Source organism: Syngnathus leptorhynchus, chromosome 9, assembly GCF_054491065.1.
Source record: "Syngnathus leptorhynchus isolate UIUO chromosome 9, UIUO_Slep, whole genome shotgun sequence".
NCBI classification, from domain to species: domain Eukaryota; kingdom Metazoa; phylum Chordata; class Actinopteri; order Syngnathiformes; family Syngnathidae; genus Syngnathus; species Syngnathus leptorhynchus.
The window spans coordinates 11,543,561-11,563,329 of record NC_141203.1 but is presented as its reverse complement, the minus strand read 5'-3'; the positions used below and the strand labels follow the sequence as shown (position 1 = coordinate 11,563,329).

At 43.5% G+C, this 19,769-nt stretch overlaps 1 protein-coding gene and 1 long non-coding RNA gene across 3 annotated transcripts in view; one reads left to right on the top strand and one right to left on the bottom strand.

The window, feature by feature from the left end:
* The window catches only part of LOC147051214 (uncharacterized), a 101,173-nt gene that overhangs the window by 57,195 nt on the left and 24,209 nt on the right, over positions 1–19,769 (top strand). For both annotated transcript variants that reach the window (XR_015067296.1, XR_015067295.1), the window contains exons 11-12: positions 13,071–13,208; positions 18,886–19,000. This is a non-coding gene — a long non-coding RNA (uncharacterized LOC147051214). The remainder of the gene's footprint in view (positions 1–13,070; positions 13,209–18,885; positions 19,001–19,769) is intronic.
* The window catches only part of fign (fidgetin), a 32,371-nt gene continuing 25,429 nt past the window's right edge, over positions 12,828–19,769 (bottom strand). Inside the window, exons 2-3 of the transcript XR_015067294.1 lie at positions 14,474–14,574; positions 12,828–14,018 (exon numbers count right to left, since the gene is read on the bottom strand). The gene's annotated coding sequence lies outside the window, so the exon portion shown is untranslated. The remainder of the gene's footprint in view (positions 14,019–14,473; positions 14,575–19,769) is intronic.

The window sequence follows — 19,769 nt, the reverse complement described above, 5'->3', positions numbered from 1 at the left end:
CATCGGGATGAAGTGCTTTGGGGATTCCGCACGCTTTTCATAAAAGTTTGTACGGATTTAACTTGGAACAATATTGCATGCAAATTAAAAAGTGTCATTCAGATTTGTTTTTATTTGTTTAAATTATTATATAAATATATATATTATATATGATAATAATATATAAATATTGCATGCAAATTAATAAATGTCATTCAGAATTTTTTTTAAATTTGATTAAAATGACCCCAATGCCACACAAGAACACTACAAAAATGACAACAAAACAGCTCACTGCCTATTTTTCCCCCATATAAAGCTTTTTACTCACTCCTAAATTAAGGTCTCACACACATCCATCGATGTTGCTTTGAGGAAAAGGAAATGACTTTTAATTGGATGGCTAAGGAGCTTGCGCAATACGATGTGGCTAATGGCCAGCTGAAGCGTACGCGGTAATTACAATCATTTGTCAATCTTTTAAAACTTGATGCATACATAAATGTTATTGTGGTGCATAATTGCTTTTAGTTCCATTTGGCTGATCATGCATTCAGATTGCCACAGCTGTCTTGTCACGCCGCCGCCGCCGCCTCCTGAGTTTCAACTCTATAAACGATATCGTTCTTTCTTGAAATCATCCCACGCGCTCCAACGCCGCCCGTCAAGCCCGGTGGCCGCCGCGCCTGCCCGTGCGCGTATCCGAAGGGATAGCAAGCGAGGTGAAAAAAAAAAAAAAAGACAGGTACGACAAACGCGAGAATGCAATCTGAGGATGAATGGGAATCCCGGTGCAATTCGACATTCGTGCCCCCCCCCCCCCCCGTGTCTTCCTCCCCTTCCTTGTCAGTCCTCCGGATTCCTGCGCGAGGGCAGCTTCATTTTTGCCGGCTCCGGCGCACTCACAGCATTAATGTAGCAATTATTGTGGCCGTTTGACACGCATGGCTTGAATCCGTAAATATTCATATAAATACATAAATATCCTCCTATTCAGTCGCTCGACTGAATTGTATACTCCATTTTTCCTTTTATGTTCCCAAAAAGGTGATTCTGAGGTTCACTGAAAAGCATTGCCGTGAATATGGCCACTAAAAAGACATATTTCGCCATTTACGGCAGGAAAATGGTCCTATTTTGTCTATAATTAATTTTCCCCATTTAATATTGAGATTGGTAGAATAAGGTGAGATCGGTAGATTATTTTTTTTTGTCGTGACCTCTTTAAAGCAATGGGCGTGTCCTTCCAGTCCATTCAAGCAAAACTCCCCAAAATTGATGTTAGCCATGTGCGCCATTGTTGTCCAATAGCGGGAGCGAGACACCGGCTCTTATCAGGGTAATTATTGCGGGCGCATAATAAAATTCTCTTTTCATAAGGTCACTCCCAAAGTGTAATTAAAAAGGGCATTATAGATTATTTTGATTGACGCAATTAAAGCCAAAATGTAATTAAACGGGGCGCTAATAGCAGTGTTGGTCAACAGCATTTGTTTTGACGAAGGGATTTGCGTGACCCCCCCCCGCCGACACGGAAAAGTGAAAATACGCTTTTCATCGATGCTCCATTTTGTTCAGCTGCTCTGAAAGTTTGAATGGGACTTAATGAAATCTTTATCAAGAGTGATCATTGTTAGTAAGAGCTTGATTTGAATTATTATCTTTTTCCGTGTGGCGCATTAATGAACGGCTAGCATCGGCGGCGGCGGCGGTTTGTAATTTTCTTAAATTGGCCGCCTTATCGCCAGTCAAAGACTCGGGATTATCAGCGTCCTGACCATCGTGCCAAATTCCTTGCGGATGTACGTCTGTTCCCTGCACAAAGCCAAAATGAGAGATAATAACGCAAGGTTAAACTCCACAATTTTCTCTTCAAAGATGTAAGGAGAGCTGGCGCACAAATGTGCCGCCGCTACTTTATGCGGCAAATCAGAGCGGCGGGTCTGCGGGGGCATTAACATCCACTTGACTTTGAGAGCAGCCAACACATACATGTGGCTGACACATCAACTGTGTTGATCTCTGCAATTGTGTCAGCTCGCTGAATTCCGATGATATGCTAATGACCGCGGAAAATACGTTGCCCTAGTTAGCGCGCAGGCCACTTGCCTTTCGCAAATTCTATTTCCGAGGTGCGCTTGCATATTTCTGAAAATCACATTCATAATGTAATTGTCAAGAGGGGGGAAAGGCTACGCTCTGGTAAAAGGTAAAAAAAATAAAAGGGAGATATTCTTTTATAAATCAAATGCGGGTGGATGACACTAAAAAGGTGCTTCCTTGAGTGTGCATGTCGTTAATCAAGATGTGCCGGTGGGAATTTAGTTGGAAGTGGTACAAAAAAAAAAAAAAAAAAAAAAGTGAAGTGCCGCGTTAGCGACCTAGCGGAACGTTTTGGAGCTCGGTTGGGCTCGGTGCGCACCACCAAGCGCCCGCAGCAATGCGCTGGAAAGAAATGGGCAGATATCTGTGGCAGCGCACGCCACAAACAGCGCTCATGCTGAGCTGAAAGCTGAAAGCCTCCCCTGTCTAGCCGGAAAAAAAAAGAAGCCACGCCATTTGTCACGTTGGGAGAAACGTGCTGGCCGTCTGCTTTCATCAAATCAATCAAAAGTACAACAAACAAGTATTGTTACAAAATGATATGACTTTGATATAACATCTAAAAAGTCACTTTTAGGTCAAGTACAAATGTTACTATGTCCGAATAATAAAATCTAAATAGATATTTAGAAAATAAATCAATCAAATATAGGCTGTGATTTTCATAAAGCACATTTAATCAGCCAAAATACAAATATCCCATCGAAAGTTAAGTCAGTTAAGTTCAGATGATGAACTTGGTATATTTAATTTTCTTGGCGTGCACTTCAAAAAAACAAACAAACAAACATCCCAATCATCTTTCCTTTGGTGTCGTCAACATGCTTATATTGTCTCTAAAACCAAATCAAGGAAAAATCAAATGATCTTCCATTCTATTAAAAGCCAGCCCATTTTGCATCCTTCAGACTTGGAAGGAGGAGGAGGAGGAGGGACCCGGTCCCAGTTGATATTTGACATCCAAACGTGCCCATTTCCTTTTGTTCCGCCGTCTGCCATTGGGCCTGTGAACAGTAGAGGGCAGCTTGAATACATAAATAAAAATGGGCTCTGTGCATCTCTCTGTCGCTTTCAGCCGGGCCTTCATTTACATGCTGTCTGTCTGTCTGTCTGTCTGTCACTTTCCGGGCCTCTTGGGTACGTACCGTAGTCGCCATCCGACGAGGCGCGCCGGTGTCATCGACTATCGCTTTTGAAAGTCCGCAAAAAGTGAACCTCTTTTTTTTTTTTTTTGTCACGTTTCAGAGCCAAGCACAAAGACAAACACGTTGCTGTTTTTATTGTTAAACCCGTGTTCAGACAGCCCCCCCCCCCGTTTTCCGTCTCCCCCCCCTCTCTCGCTGCGGCTCAAGACGAATCTGCCAGCGTGTGCCCGTGCTCTTCATCACTGTCAGATGCCCCATGGTGGTCCTCCTCCTCCTTCTCCAAGTGGGCACCAACTGCTGGCTGGAATTATTCCTCACCTCCAAAAACTCTCCCCGCCGTTTCCAGATAAATGTGGCTGTAGTGGCCGAGGAGTGTTGCTCATCCATCTTTGCACTGTGGAGTGTTTGCTGAAGTAGACACGGGCTCTAATAAGCTACACAGTCAGTGTCAGGATGGGCCGCTATTGACTGGACCGCCGCGGTGGAAAAAAATGGGAGACATGAGCTTTTTTTTTTTTTTTTTTTTTCCCTCCTTTGCTGTTTTGGGGCTTTTATTTGAGAGTAATGCTCCTCAGCTCTGTAAATCGAATACACCGCCAAAGTGAAAGCAAAGCCAAGTGGACATAAAAAAAAAAAAAAAGTCTACACACCCCTGTTCAAATGTCAGGTTTACTGATAAACTTGCTTGGATCAGTAGAACGACATTGGAAAATGTATTTTCGGCAGAAACACAAAACTGGAATTATAAACCGATATTTTTTTTTTTTTTGTAATTTGCGGTCAGATTCAATAATCTCACATCAGTGAGAAAATAGAGACGATTATTTCTGAAGCATGAATACATCAACCCGGCGCGCAAATGACAAAACAAGTCTTTCCCTGTTGCGCTAGCTCATTAGCTGTTGTTTGGCTAGTTCAATTAGTGGCGTTAAGAGGGCTCCCTTGATTAATAAGACGCTATTTCGGTCGGCACGAAGCCGAGCGTCCGTGTCGAAAAGCTTCGCCGTATGATCTGTGCGTCTGCTGGGCGGAGAGCGCGGTCGTTTGAGGTTTACGTCGACACCCGCTGTTAAACAAGTCGCTCGGTCTCGCTCTTCCAACAGTCAATTAGAGACGATGCATTGTTTGTTTGTTTGTCTTCATATTTATTGTCCTTAACCTCCGGGCCTTGTTTGAGCTTCTTTTTTTCGGTGGTCATTTTAGCCATGTAGATTTTCCGGATTTTTTTTTTTGTTGCTATTTTACTTCAAAAAGTTTTTTCCCCAAAAACTAACCTCGATACAACCGTCCTTCAATTCTATCAAATCTTGGCTTGATTACTTCCGACTTCTCCTTTTCAGAGCAAATTGTAGCCAGTCACCATTAATATGCATTTTCTTTAACTTGGCCAAGTTCATTTTTTTGAAATGGTTTTGTAATTAACAAGTACTGTAAGCCAAGCTTTAAGATGTCACATTTATTGTATTTTGCTATCTCTGAAATTCAGTCCTGAAACAGAATGATGTGTGTTTTATAGCAGCCGTGATAAGAGGCTTACGCCGTGAAAATCTCTATATAGATCATTTGACCAACGTCTTTGGTGGCCCGCTCGTTAAATTGGTTTCACCCGCATATTTGGGCCTTATTTAAAAGATATCTTTGAATAATGGTAAGCAGTTTAGCTCATCTGAAAAGAGAAGGGTGATGCAAATGAACTCCATTTCACTGGCTTTTGTTTAATCTATAATATTGTACGTTTTTCCGCAGCCTTTTTTTTTTTTTTTTTTTATAAATTCCGACAGAGTTTATAGCTTTTACATTCCGGCAAGGATTAATACAGCTTAGGCGCACCTATCTTGAATTTGAGTCAGCCTAGAATTTCTTGCATTACAAGGACATATGAGAGGACACTTTATTAAGTACACCAGCACAATCTGATGAGCTTTGATTTGACCCAAAAAAAAGCCTTTACAAACAAAATAATGCTCAATTTGTCTTGACGGCGTCTCTTTTTTAAATGTACCGTCACCCAAAAACTTTTTCAATCGACAACTCTCATCCAAGAAGAAACCCAGAAGCCTGTTAGCTTGCAACATAGGCAACTGGTGGCTAACGCCTCGCAATGACCCCGCTGGAATATATTCCAGCTACCAAAGTTTCAAAAACGATATATTTTCAATGTGTGGGCATAAGAAAGTTGCTAAAAAAAAAAAATATCATTCATTTCCCAGCAAAAACTTCAACAATATGTTTGGGATTGTGTTTTTTTTTTTTTTTAGGCTGTAGAACACAATTTGATCTAGCTCCGAGAGAGACAACATATTCTCCCTGTATGATGTAATACACAGCAACCACAATACGATATAGTTCGCCGATACGCAGTATTGATGTCACCGTAAAGTTGTGCCGCCGATCCGATTAGATTGTGCCTATAATATTGTGACTAATTGCCCATTATATTTTGTATAATTTGCCCATTCCTTCATCAATGAATAAAATATGATAAAGCTTCCCTCTCGGAAACTCATCGGGATACCGCTAATTCCATTAAGATTTATTCAGCTAAAATATTTAAACATCTCATTATACGAGCAGCTACTCTGAAAATCTTGCTGTAAATACACAAATGCGGAAACAATTGAGCAAAAGCTTTTTTTTTTTTTTTTCTCCTACTCAAGATGTTAGCAGTTGGAGTGGTGGGCAGGTGAGATGTTTAAGCTTGTCACATTCACATCTGTTTGGTGGAATAACAATGTGCATCTGCTGACAATCACGATATGGGAGGCAGCTGGATTTTGCTCACACACCGACGAAGCAGCAGAAAATGTCGTGAAAATGGAAGCAGTCGATCACAAGGAAGCAAAGTGGTGTCGTTAAAAAAATGCCTATTTAAAAAAAAAAGGAAGTTTGTTATGCTAAAGTCAATTCAAAGTCTAGCACATTGCCATCTAGTGGCTGAGAATGGAATTACATCCAATTAAGAAGGCAGAACAAAGTAGTTTCAAGACCGTGACCATTTGTTTAATTCTCATTTTGGAATTAAAGTGGCTAGTCTTTCTTTCACAACAAAATACAATTAGCCCGAAGAAGTGGATTATTATTGCAACTTTCTCAATAGTTGACCTTCTCGTTGTAAGTGGGCAGGTCCCTCAAGTGGCCCCTGTTTTGACAGCATAAGTAAGTGCACCTTTTTGTAGCATTTCTTTCCCCAAGTGACCTATTCAGTTCAATTTGTTGTGAAGGAACTTGCTTTTCCAAGCATCCGCCTCCAAATGTCAATCCCTCAAAATGCGACATTCACATATTTGTAAGCACTTGAACATAACATCTATATATTACTGCTTATTGCCGAACATCTCAAATACAAATATTTTGCGTTTTTTTTTTTTTTTAGGGGGGGAAATATTTTAGTCTCGCACAAACGCTGGCTGTCAACAGAGTTCCCGTCATAAGCGGCGGTACCATCCTGTGCCTGGAGCGCGTATTCTTTTTCAGCCGGAGCGCATTCTGGCAGCCGCACGAACGAACGAACGCACGAACGTACGCTGGCCGAGGTCAAAGCTGTCACTTCAGAGGGCATTGTGGAATCTCAGCCGGCGCTGGATGATGTGGGAGTGCTCCCGACAATGGCCCAGATGTTTTCAATCGGCCTCACCCTGAAAATTTCACACAGGGCCACCGGAAGCCTTCTTTAAAAAAAAATATGGCAGATTAATTGAAACCTCTGCTGACACTTTCACCTGCAACTATTAGCCTCAAACTCGTCTACTCGTATTTGCATTCAAAAATTAAATTGCAAAAATGCTCTGCCCATAATGAACCACTCGTGTACGATTAAATGGATTTTGACGCTTTTACGTCAGATTTCAAGGACAACATAATGTTATATCGCTGACACTTTTTTTTAGCACTAATGTTGAGAATTCGCTCAATTAGCAGTAAAAAAAAAAAAAAAAAAAAAAAAGGGAGAGGAAGTAAAAGTTTCTGACCAGTGTTGGCTTTTTTTTCTCCCAACAGCTGTAAGAAAATATTTAGCATAACACACGTGATCATTTCATTTCCCATTTTGTCATTTGTGTGCTCTCAATAGAAATGAGTAGAGAGGAATTTCTGTCTACATGTGCTGCTCCATGCTTTGTGTTTATTTCAGCTGGCTACTCGAGTTGATCCTTGTAGTATGAGAAATTCTTTAAACTGTAAAAAATAAATGAAAAATCACTTTTGTACTTGCGCTCTTCTCTGAGCTTTCTGCCACGCTAGGAGCAAAGTTGTTGAATTGTCTGGGCTGTACGTGCCGGACAACCCGCAAGGCTGTCAGGTCACGTAGCAGCAGGTGAAGGGTCAATCGAAACACTTTTTTTGGCCAGCGGCCCTCCAACGCGTTAATCCTTCCATACTAGCGAGCGCCATTGTTTCATGAAAGAGAGCATGAAAGTCACATTTGTCCCCCGTTCAGCCGATCGGTCGGTGGCTCAGAAGCGGATGATAAATGCTATTTTTTCCACCGTGTGGAAATGGCGTGTGAAAAGAAATTAATAAATAAAGCCAATGTGATGGATGACAATATTTAATTCTATATACTTGCACTTCACAGAGCATAAATGAATCATCCTTGACTTCACCGCAGCGAGACAAGGCGTGCCTTTTCCGCCGAATGCAAATTACTACAATTTGGAGTGTTGTATTCAGCGGGAGACCGCCGCTAAATGGTCATACAAGCTCGTCACAGATATTAAAATAAATTATGTCTGATTTGAATTTTAGTCACGCCACATTAACTAATAGAAAGTTATTAACATTTCAAAAGAGGAAGGGAGGGGAAAGAAAAAAAAAAAAAGCTTTTGGCTGCAAAATTAACGCTGGCTGGGCTGACCTGCGTGCCATGCAGCCTGATGGGCGTAATGACGGCATAATGGCGTATTTACATTAAAATCCGGCCAGCTAATATGCCATTCAGAATGGGCGGCTCGCTCGAGGATTATTTCCTGTGGCCCGGTGGCCTCTCGCTCAATGTTTCTGCCTTAAACTAGTCGGAAAGTAGAAAGTTCTCATTTCATGACTATTGATGCGCTTGGTCCGTGCGGCTTGTTGCCCACTGCCCCCCCTCCCCATCTCACGCATTGCGGCCCTCAAAGTTCTGTGTCGTTTCAACCCGTTTATCTTTCATCTCATCTAGCTTTTCCCGCTTGGCTCTTTCAAGGCAAATTATCTTGGCACAAATGTCAAAATCCTATTTTAGCGATAGCTTGACGAGGCTTGTCGGGGTGGATGAAATTCTTAACCGCAAAGTTGAAGTGATGACGTGCTAATCTTGCACAGCCCCTCCAAAAGTATTGGAACGCCATCTATAGGTGTAAATTCCATGAATTCCATGTCTTCAGTATACAACAGAAGAAATTGGCCGTTCCTTTACTTTTGGAGGGGACTGTATCTAATCACTTTGAAGAAACAATCTCAATGCTTTCAAATGGCTGCCGGTGAAAATTAAATTCAGCAACACATGCATGCAGAGGATAAAATCAGTAGTCATGTATTCTTTATCATCTGCAAAGAACAGCTGTACAGACGTCACTTGAGATGTCCAGGCAGGCTCTACCAAATTAGAATTGGCTGATGCATCCGGGCAGGAAGGAAAGTGTGAATTTAGGATAAGTGGCCTTTATATTGTCCCCTGGTGGCCAGAATGATGTGTGTTGAAATGAGAGTCACCCAAAAAATGACTTGGAGGGCCGTAACGGGCCCACGGGTCTTGGATTTGACACCTAAGTGTTAAGGCCAATGCTTTTGAATGGCTTTGGTTTTTTTAGATCTATTATTATCCCACTGCCTCTACTTGACATTCTGCAGGTGGGAGTCATCACGTCTTTTAAAAAAAAAAAAAACCCGCAAAATGACATCTTCTGTTGAGCATAGCCCGCTTGTTTCTCAGACCCGGCCGGGTTCGACCTGACCATCTGCTCCCCTGCTCCGATGGAGCTCCGCTTTTGGCAGCGCTCGGACTTGCTCCATTGGGCTCCATCTCAAAGGACAAGCGCTATCATCAGATTTCTGTCGGCCACTCAAAGCCAAAAGCAGATAGCGGCGGCTCGCTAAGAAGAAGAAGAAGGAGGGGGGCGGGGGGGGGGCGACAATAACGCGGCGTCTCGCCGCCAGCCGGCTACTGTCACCTTACAGATGGAATGGCTTCACAAACACGGAGAATTAATATCCTAATGAAGCTTGGAGTGGCCATTAGGTTTGGGTAATGTGGCTCCAGGGGCCCGCGATGGATGTCCGGTAGCTCCGGGCCCTTATTTGTGCACAGTCACCTCGGACGGTGCCTTTTATTAGGGGGGGCATTAGAGGCAACAGACAGATAGCGCTTTATTACGCTTGTTCCCAGGGAGCCGTGCTCTACCTGTCACCGGCACACAACGCATGCTGTGTTAGTTCATTTTACAGCTAAATATCTCTTTTACAAATGTCTCAGGCTCGCCGCCCCGTCTCGCTCGCAAAGGGCCCTGCGAATTACACGAGTGTGTGTGCGTGTGTGGGTGTGTGTGGGGGGGGGGTTGTCAAAACAGGCGTCACTAGCGGCCCCTGACAAAAAGATCAATATTTGTACACAAATAAATGGGAGCGAGGTGGAGAGTATATTGTGTTTGTCAAGAAGCGGGCCTTGATTACTTTGAAGTGAAGATGAAATGGTGGGTGGGAAGTGAGGGCGGGAGTTCAGTAATTGGAATTAGAAAAAGAGAAAGAATTCCAATGTAATAGCACACCGAAGTAAAACAGTAGACACAACAAAAAAAACATTTTTCAATTGAGGTGATTAGGATGAGTTCATGATATCGCCATGGCAACCTCTAATTACCCGCTTTCTAATGGTGGATCCACCAGGATGTGTTCCAATTGTATCGAAAGACACGTTATAGCTTGTCGCTTTTGTTTGCATACAATTATGATAAAAACAATTTCCTATTTATTCCAGTGCACATGCTAATAAATCATAAGCGGAGAGCGCAACACTACTTCATTTCAGAGGGGTAACGATGAATCGATTAATCGGCAACTAATCAATTTTTCAAATGAATCCATATTTTATCGTTTTACCTTCTTAAATTTACCATTATCCCAATTCTCGCAATGTCATCTTCTCGAGAGTAAACAATTCGGTTTTCCAAAGCGATCCGATTATGTGACGATACACACAATCGTTATTTGCGCGACTTAAATTTTGGGTCGCGCGGGTTAGGGTTTTTGGGACTAACATCTGGATGGCGTAATGGCGCAAAATGGACGTAATCATCTTTCACGTGTAACTGATCTTACTCTGTGAATTAATACACGACACGTTCATCCCATTTTCCATCTGCACCGGCGCTGACAGCCGTGCGCCCGCCTCTGCTTTTAATCTCGAAACAGTTTCGGGGTATGATTCGCTCTCCTCTGTCACTTGGCTCCGGCCGAGAATTCATTTTCAGTGGGTCAACTGTTTCAGAATGTCATCTTTGACAGGACGCAGCCAGCGCAATGAATACCAGAGAAGACATGGGCTGCTTTTTTTTTTTTTTTCCCCTGGCCGGTCACACGATCTCCATGCACAAGTCTCACAGTGTACATGTTAAAATCAATACTTAATCAAAACACTCCTCACTCATGAATAAAAACAACAGAAGTGTTAAAAATGGTATTGGCGAGGGGGGGGGTGGCTGCTGCCACAGTCAACTAATGAAGGTTATGTAGCATGGCAGAATTCCGTAATTGCAGCGCTCACGTGAGGTATTAGACGGGATGTGGCTAATGGAAAACAATCACATTGAACATGGCTCCTTGCTTGGAGCTGCTCAATAAGTGAGCAGCAGGCTGGCTCATAGCGAGCGGGAGGTGGCCATGCGGGCGGGGGGGTGGTGGGGGGGTTTAATGTGATCGGACTATAACAGACAATCTATTTACAGTGTGCTCTGGGGAGCTAATAAACAAATGTTGAGTAATTTCAGCCAGCAGTAATTACCCTTGCAGCTGACAAGGAGAGCGCGCCACTCTCTCCTTCACCTCCGCCTCGGTCCGGGAGGTGCGCGGCGGCGGCGGCTCCTCCGAGCGCGCCTCCGATGTGTGGCCGGCGGCCAGCCGTCAAAAAGCAGAGCCGGAAACATAACAAACGGTTAAACGTGCGGGATTTGCCAGTCGGCTGCAAAGTGTTTGAACATCCCCCCCCCCCACCCTCCATATAATCCAATTAAACGGAAACTCAGGCAGCACAAGTTGAACTGCCTTTATGCTAATTAATATGCGCGCACATCTTGGCTCCCTTCAGCCACATGCTTTTGAACTCTAACCCCATTTAGAAATCAGCGGAAAGCAAAGAACAAATATTAAGTTGGGGCGGGGGTGGAGGGGGGGGAGAAATTACGCCGCGGTTTGGATAGGCAAAGAGAGGCCGCCGACATCTTTATCCGAGCGGCTCAGCCGTGATCCTTCAGCTTCGCTCAAATAGATTTTTATGCAAATATGTGCCTATCGATCGTCGAGCCTTTCCCGGCGCCCAACTGGTCGCAGAGGACCTCATTTAATTAGTTAGAGGTAATCATTACAAAATAATCAGTGTTTGCATCAGGAAATAAATAACGAGAGACGCGCGCCTTTCTCTTTGGATGCTTTCTAGTAACGGGGATTTTTTTTTTTTTTTAATTGTGATTTAATATGCAATCTGATTTTACCCACCAATATAGAAGATAGCATGGTAAGTAGGCGACGGCCTCGGGAATGAAGACGCGGGTTCTATTTTCTCGCTAATGTGCGCCGGGAAGCGTCACGGTTCTGCTCTGTCGCAGTTTCCAGCGCATTAGCCTCACTCCGGCCTGCCCCCCCCCATCTTCCCTTGACCAGCATGGCACAAACAATGCCACACATCACGTCCCCGCATCCTCCCCAGAATAACAAGGACGGGAGTGCAGGGAGTGCACGGGCGTGAGGGGCCGACAGACGGACGGACGGACGCCGAGCCGGCCTGTCCCTTGCACTCAGACGGGCAGATGTCCCTCTCTCTTTCCCATGCAGCGTGGCCGGCTGCTGACCGGCCGGGCGGACGCTGAAAAGAAGAAACTTGAGAGCTCCTCGGGGAGGGGGGTGAGCTGGTCATTTGATGTCCAGCACCGGGGTAGGGTGAGATACGGAATGAGCTGAGAGGGAAGGAGGGGGGAGGGGGGGGAAGGGAGGTAGCCTCTGCAGTCTGTCACAAAAGGCCAGGCTTGACGGCTGGGAAGGAGGGAAAAATACTGAGCTCAGGCAGATCATCAGCATCATCCTTTTTTTTTTTTTTTTCGTGATTGTGGAGCTTGAGTAGCCTGAGAAAAAGCAAAGGATCGGGTGTCACCATATATAAAACTTGATCGTGTTGAACGCCAACTTTGAATTTGTGATTTTGAAAGTGGCACGATACAGACAAAGGTATTGAGACACATGGCTTGGAAAATGGAAGAAACTACGAAATGCTTCCACCAAGCCAAAGTAGTACATGAGGACATCAGCGTCTTCCATTGAAATTGAATGGGGAATTTTTTCTCGTCTATTATTGCTTACCTGCTCCAGATTGAGCGCAGCAGCCAGCGGCGAGTCCTCCGTCGGCTAAATACACCTTGACCACCCCAGCGTGAATATTGTCACGAATAAACGGCCATGCATCCTCGTCTCCCCGGTAACAAAAGTCACCAGACGTCGGGCGTCCGTTTCCATTTTCCTAGTGACGGCGTGTGCGTGCTTGAGTAAACCCGAGGTGCTCGGGGTCCATAAGCCATCGCTACGTAGCTTTCATCTTGGAGGAGATTTGGAGAGGTTTCAGACCACAGAGACTTCTTAATTCTCACTAATTCATTTGTGTTCCAGATTCCCTGGGCCCGGGATAACCTGAGAATGATAATGAACCCGCAAGGGGAGTGCGCGGTCCCTTGCCTTTGAATGTGCTTGGAATAGATTCACATAATCTTTACCGCTCAATCGTTTCTGGAGAAGACTCTTATTAAGGTTGGTGATTTTTTTTTTTTTTTTTTGTCTTGAGGTGTCCTGTGAGTTGGAAAGCTTTAACTTTGTCCGCCCGACACATGCAATATTGATGTAACCACGAGAAAAGAGGTGGGAGCATGTTTTTTTTATTTGGAAATCAGACTTTATAATGAATATTTATCCGAGAGCCGGACAAAAGAACATCGATCAATAAACTCCACTTACCAGCTTCTGGGAAATTGAGCGTCATCCAAACAATATATTATCATCACAAATGAGAATGTGTGCTATTTACATTTATGGATTCAAATTGATGCACCTGGAAAAAGTCATTCAGCGCAACCTCTGAAGATTCATCTTATATCAGACGATTAATAAGAAGATTAGCGTTTAGCATTAGCTTCAGATAACCGGCCCATGCTAAGATAAGAATGAAAACAAAACAAAGTTTATTGAAAAGTCCAAAACGATTCTAATAGAAAGGCAAAGTCAAACACAAGAACCGTGACGTGCAAACGTGCTAACGGCGAGCTCACAGCATGCAGAGTTTTTTTTTATTCTTCCTCAAATGGTGGACTTTATAGCTTCTACTGTATTATTGGCATTAAATCAGTCAAGCAGTACAGTGGCCGTCAAATTGCTGACAATTTTACAACGGTTGTCCCTTGTTGACTTATCCTCGGTCACTCTTTTCTTCCTTTGAGGGATTTTCCGGAGGTTTACAGGTCTGACGGGTAGACCGCCAACTCCTGTGTGAGAAAAGCTGCCTCGCTTCACGGCCGGGCTCATCTTTGGTCAAACAGAAGTCAGCTTAATTCGGGGGGTCTGCCTCTGGGAATTTCAAAGGAGAAAAAGCTTTGAGTGACGCCGAGCTTGAGCTTCCTGATGTTGGTGAGATGAATGAAAGCGAGGTCTAGAGGCGAGAGGCCTTCTCACACTCCCACATCAGTGGAGGTCTTTTAAGATCTCATCAAGATAATTATAGAGAGCTCGCCGGAATACGCGATGCTTCGGACGAGTCAGGGACGGTGTAGAACGGCGGTCACCAATATGATGCAAAAAAAAAAAAAAGTCATTATTGAGAAGATTTGTCTGAATATTGTCCATGAAACTTTTGGAAAATTTAAAATTTTCAAAACTTTGTGGAAGTGAAGAGCATGGGCCAATATAAAACATTTTCTTGACCAAGAAATGGAACAATCTTAATGATAAGATTCAGACATCTACAGGAATTGGCATAAAAGAAGGTTTGGTTCTGATGTCGGATTTTTTTTTTTTAAACAAACCTTTTGACTTTTGCAAGAAAGACTCGAGAGTAGAAAAGATTCCACCAATTGCGATTGGCTGGCGACCAGTCCGCGGTGTAACTCCAGCTCCAGCTCACCTCCTGAGGACAAGAAATAAAATAAAAAAATCAAGAATAAAATCAACATGATAACGACAAAATAAAAGGGCAAGGATGAGAAAAGCTGTAAGAAACAAAACCGACAAACATTTGATTCTTTCCTCCAGGTTATTCTTGGAATGCAACAAAAGACTTATTGTGCTTTTGGACAGCACATTCTCATCTAGCCTTGAATAAGAAAATAATTTCATATAGAATTCAACCTTTTTTTTTTTTTTTTTTAACAAGAGGACAATTGTGACATGCGAGTTGTTTATGAACTAGAAAAGAAAGACCCCCACCTCAAGAAGTATTATCAGCACGCTGTTTGTTGCGACGCGTACCAACGAGCCCTATCTGATCCACCGTCTTGCTCGGACACATGATTAGGTACGGCAAACAAGCCTGAAATTGATGACTCCGCCTCCAGTGACAGGCAAGTCTGTTTGTACGCTGACAGTCTCCATCAAATGGGACTTCCTTTCCCCGACAGCTCTTTGTAATCTGATTACATTTCCAGATCTGTCTTGACTCACATCTGGCAGTCAGCCATGCGAGCCAAGGCGGGTGAAGGGACACGCGCACACGCTGGCAAAGCAAGAAAACGAAAAAAAAAAAAAAAATTCCTGCCAGTGCGCTGGCAGCTGCACTGTTGTTGTCAGTCCAATCTGTTTTTGTGCACCTCAAGCTCGCCCACAATAACACCACGCCTTGCTGCTGATGTCATCACATTTTGACAAAGCTCTCAATTGCTTCTGACCTTGATTTAACCATCTGCTTTCTAATCTTTTATTTTCCCGTCCAACTGCAAAAAAAAAAAACGACCCACGCGTTCAAAATTGTCGCTTTTTCTTCGGCTCGCTAAACCGCCAAAGCGATTTGACGTCGCCGTTCATCTATCCAAGCCGACAACGTATACTGACAGACGCTCCTCCGAGGTACAATTAACTCGCTCAACCTTTTGCCATTCATAAAAACGGGTTGAGTAAAAAAACAAAAAAAACAATCTAAAAATAGAAAAATAAAAATGATCTTTCGATAATCGCATTCTACTTTTTTTTGCCTTTTCGATCTATTCATCGTTCAGCCCCTCAAGTAGACATTTTCTTGTACTTATGCTAAGGAGGCGGCCGCCCTCCTCATATATTCTCAGTCAACGTGACATTACAAAGTGTCTTGTTTCACAGATAGTGATGAATAAACAACACACTGCGCTGAATATAAACCCTGGGCAGTTTGACATTTTGTCTCTGATTTTCCTATCTGCGCTGGAAGTGACAGTCTATGGAACATGTAAAAATGCCATGGCAGATGTGAAATCAATTTGCATTTCCCCTAGTGGCGGGATAACACGGCCCCTGTCAGGGGACTCTGCAGATCTGCCGGCGATAATGACGTTATAGAGGGCGGCGGCGAGGATGAAAGTGGAAAAGAGTGACGTTCCGTGTTTCCCATGATTGCCTTGACTGGGCGGCGAGCGGCCAAGGAGCATGTGCTCGTCTATCTTTGCTCCCCATTAGCTCCTCTTGTTCTCTGCCGGGGGAGGGGGGGGGGGGGGGGCACACGCATCTGACCAGTCAGCTCTTGCCTCCCCTCGCAGATGCTAGTTTATTTTTTTTGGGTCCCCTTTAACTAATTAATTAAGCCAAACACAGTTCACTCAAATGAAGGCTCTAAATTTGCCACGACCTGCATTAGCACTTCAAATATAACCATTAATTAGATATTTCATAATTAATATACTAATGAAATATCTGGTATCAAACAATTACGCAACTTTTGATGCTAACCATTAATTGCAGACGGGAGATAGATAACTGACCCAAAGGCAATTCATTAATTGAGAAAAAGGGGACATTTTTAGTTCAGCTTGTGCCTCAGGAATCAAGTCCAAAAAGTTTTGTATTACGTTTGCGGGATTTGGAATATAGTACTCGAGTACTAGTTTTGTACACTTTGCCCACCCGCGTAGACTCATGTTGTTCCCGAGAAGACTAATCGGTGCTTCCTTCATACCACTTTGTGAAAATGTGGCAAGGAATTACATGAAGAGGTATTTTGAAGAGGCACAACCCAGAATTATTATGGTTAAAAAAAATATAGAAATAAAATGAGGGGCCAGGGGGGCAGAAAAATGCACAACATAAATCTAAACCACATGGCTCCATCATTTCACCTTATTGGATCCACTTAGACCAAAGACATGACACTTGACACTTTAGGCCAGAAAGAAATTCTTCGCATAAACGCCTCGGATGAAGCGCGGTCATATTGTTTTTCAATTTGTGTTACGTAATCGTTTTTATAATTGCGACGCGATCGCGGTGATATCGAAAAACACGTAATGAGAAATTTAATGAGGAAAAAAAATTCTCTTCCGTTAGTAGAAAGAATAAAAAAAAAAAAGATGGAAGTGGCAGTACGAGACAAAATGGCCGCCCCGAGAGCCGAATCAAAACGACTTCATTCGTATTCCGAACGTCGCGTTTCGACAAGCTGGAGGCCGCCTCGAACGTATTATAGCGGAGAACATTTTCAACTTCAACATTTCCATCCGATTTCCTTCCAAATTCTCCTGAGAGGAGGTCCAAGAGTGCATTAGGACAAGGCAGTCATGTATATTACGGGGGTCACACACGGAATATATGAAGGAGACGGGTAGATAATGAGATTTCCCCAATCTAATCAACCTTTTAAATACCTGAAGAGGCGCAGCCGTGCGTCCACGGCCTCAATAACAAGTCTCAATTTGTCCAAAACATCATTTGACGCTGGGGGTGCTGTGTGGTGGTGGGGTTTTTTTTTTGTTTTTTTTTGGTACACGGCAGGAATTACGCTTGTCCGTACGGTTTGTTAGCACGGCAGAGATAAAACTTTACATGTTGCTCCCAATTAGCACGGCAGTGACCATGCGCCGTCTCCCGCGCGTTGCTTTTTTCATCTGAAGAGGGCCAATTTATGTGAAGACTCATGAGAATGTGAGAAGGGAGGGAGATATGGACTTGAGAGATAGCGTGTGTGCGTGCAACGCGCCATAGAACGAACGAACGAGGGAGGGAAGGGAAGGAGGGAGAACGGGGAATGGCTTAAGCCTCCATTCTGAGCGGAGAGACAGGTCCTATTAACATTTAACAGCATTTGTGCAACTTGGTGCCGAGGTTATGATGCAAATGAGGAGAAATTAAAAGTGGCCAGAGGTTTGTCATTGATGGATTGCAGGCTGGCAGCGCTCGCACTTCCTCGTGTCCATCAGAAGAGATTACTGTGTAATTAAACCTTATTTCTGGACTCTCCGCCGCATAATTACTTTGTGAATGTAAGCGCGGTCTAAAAGCGGCGGGAAGGAAAAAAAAGAAAAAAACGCTTTAGCATTTAGCCGAGCGGTCACCGCCGCGCCTTGTGTCAGATATAGCCATCAGACGGGAGCAAAAGAAGTGTCACTTTTAATAAGAGGAAAAACATTACATGAAACAGAATGCTTATTATGGGGGAAAAATTAGCCTTTAAAAGTCCTTTTTGGGCTATTTGCATAATTTATGCCCCCCCCACCACCGTCATTCACGCGGGAGGGCTGCGAGCTTTGGACAATTTCCCCCTCGCATTTAAATAGATTGCACATTTAAGGCTACTTAAGGAAAATTATCACTTTGCATATTTTAATTGTTACGAAGGAAGTGATTTGAGAGAGGTCCGCGGCTCATCCTCTTGAGCCGCGCGCTTTGCCAAGCCGTCTGATTTGGCCGCTCGGCGCCGCCGCCGCTCGCCAGATAACCTCCGAGTTCACGCGCATCCACTCCAGTTTCATCAGAATGCAAATGAAGCAGAGAGCGCCGCGGCGCGCCCGTTCTTTGATATTTACAAAATAGCCACTAATAACTCCAGTGGAATTTGTTGGACGCAACTTTACTTTTCTCTTATCTGCTCCCGATTTGCTTTTTAAGTCCAATAGCTGAAAGGGCACGTTAGGCAACGGCATCTGGATGCGCCGATATGCTGGGATGTGGTTCATTTAAATAAAAAAAAACAAAATGGAGGCAATGGAGGATTGTTAAGTCATGTTTTTCACGCAAGTGTAGTTTGATGTCATTCTGAAAACAGATTGACAGTGACACATGGCTTGGCATCAAAAGGGGCGGAGCCACTTCTGAGCTATTTCTACCTCCTGTTTTTGGTTGATCCAAATTTTGATCCAACAGGTGATACAACCTCGTATAACTGTGGTTAAAAATTTGGCGGATTTTAGTCCCAGCTTTTTCTAAGAAAAGGGGGTAATTCAGTCTTGATATATTTTTTCATATATTTTTTTTTGTCCAGGTTTGGGACCGGCAGTGATCGGGAATCTGCATATGGGGCTTTCTTGCCTCGGGACTCAGCTGGATGTTATTGTTCGCCCTGACCGGGGATGCGAACCCTGATCTCTGAGTTCAAGGTCAGTTGTGTTACTCAACATTTTCATCGAATGTTACATTAAATTAACTTCAACCTCAGTGCACACATACACAAAAATGCTGACCAGCTTCAGCCCGCCCAAATCCAATCTTCAACCCCAAAAAAAGGAGAAGTAACCCAATCTGCTCAAAAACTGTCAAGCATCAAACATAAACAACTTTAATTGCAGTAACACTGCAACACTCTCAAGTGCCATCCGAGCAAACCACTTCAGCATAAAACTTGAAAATCAATTGTGCACTTACTTTAGAGACGCCAGAGGTGATTCTCTTCATTCTTCTCCTTTTGCTTTTGAAATGGACGGATGGCGGCGATTTTTTTTTTTTTTTTTTTTTCTTTTAACACCTGTCTGATGGCATTGGTTAGTATCAAGACAAATAAATGACTTTAATTTGTGCAACGTTTCTCATACCTACGTGATATTTAAGGTAGCTCACGTACAATCTACTCGGATACTTCCTTCTTTGTTCGGTAAATGCCAGCCTGTAGCATCGCGCATGAGATCAGCGAATGCACAAAGAGACCAACCCCCCCCCCCTTCCAGCTCATTATTATGTCTTAATTAACATGACATAACATTTAAAGAGCCGCATGTTTTTATGTCTTTGCCTGAAATATCATTATTGACTTGCCTCTTTCAGACCGTACAGACACTGTGTTTTTCATCCAAAGTCATAAAACCATAATTGGGAAATCTATTAAGTGGCTTTAAACAACATTTATAGACGGTGCTGTTATGGTGCTTAAAA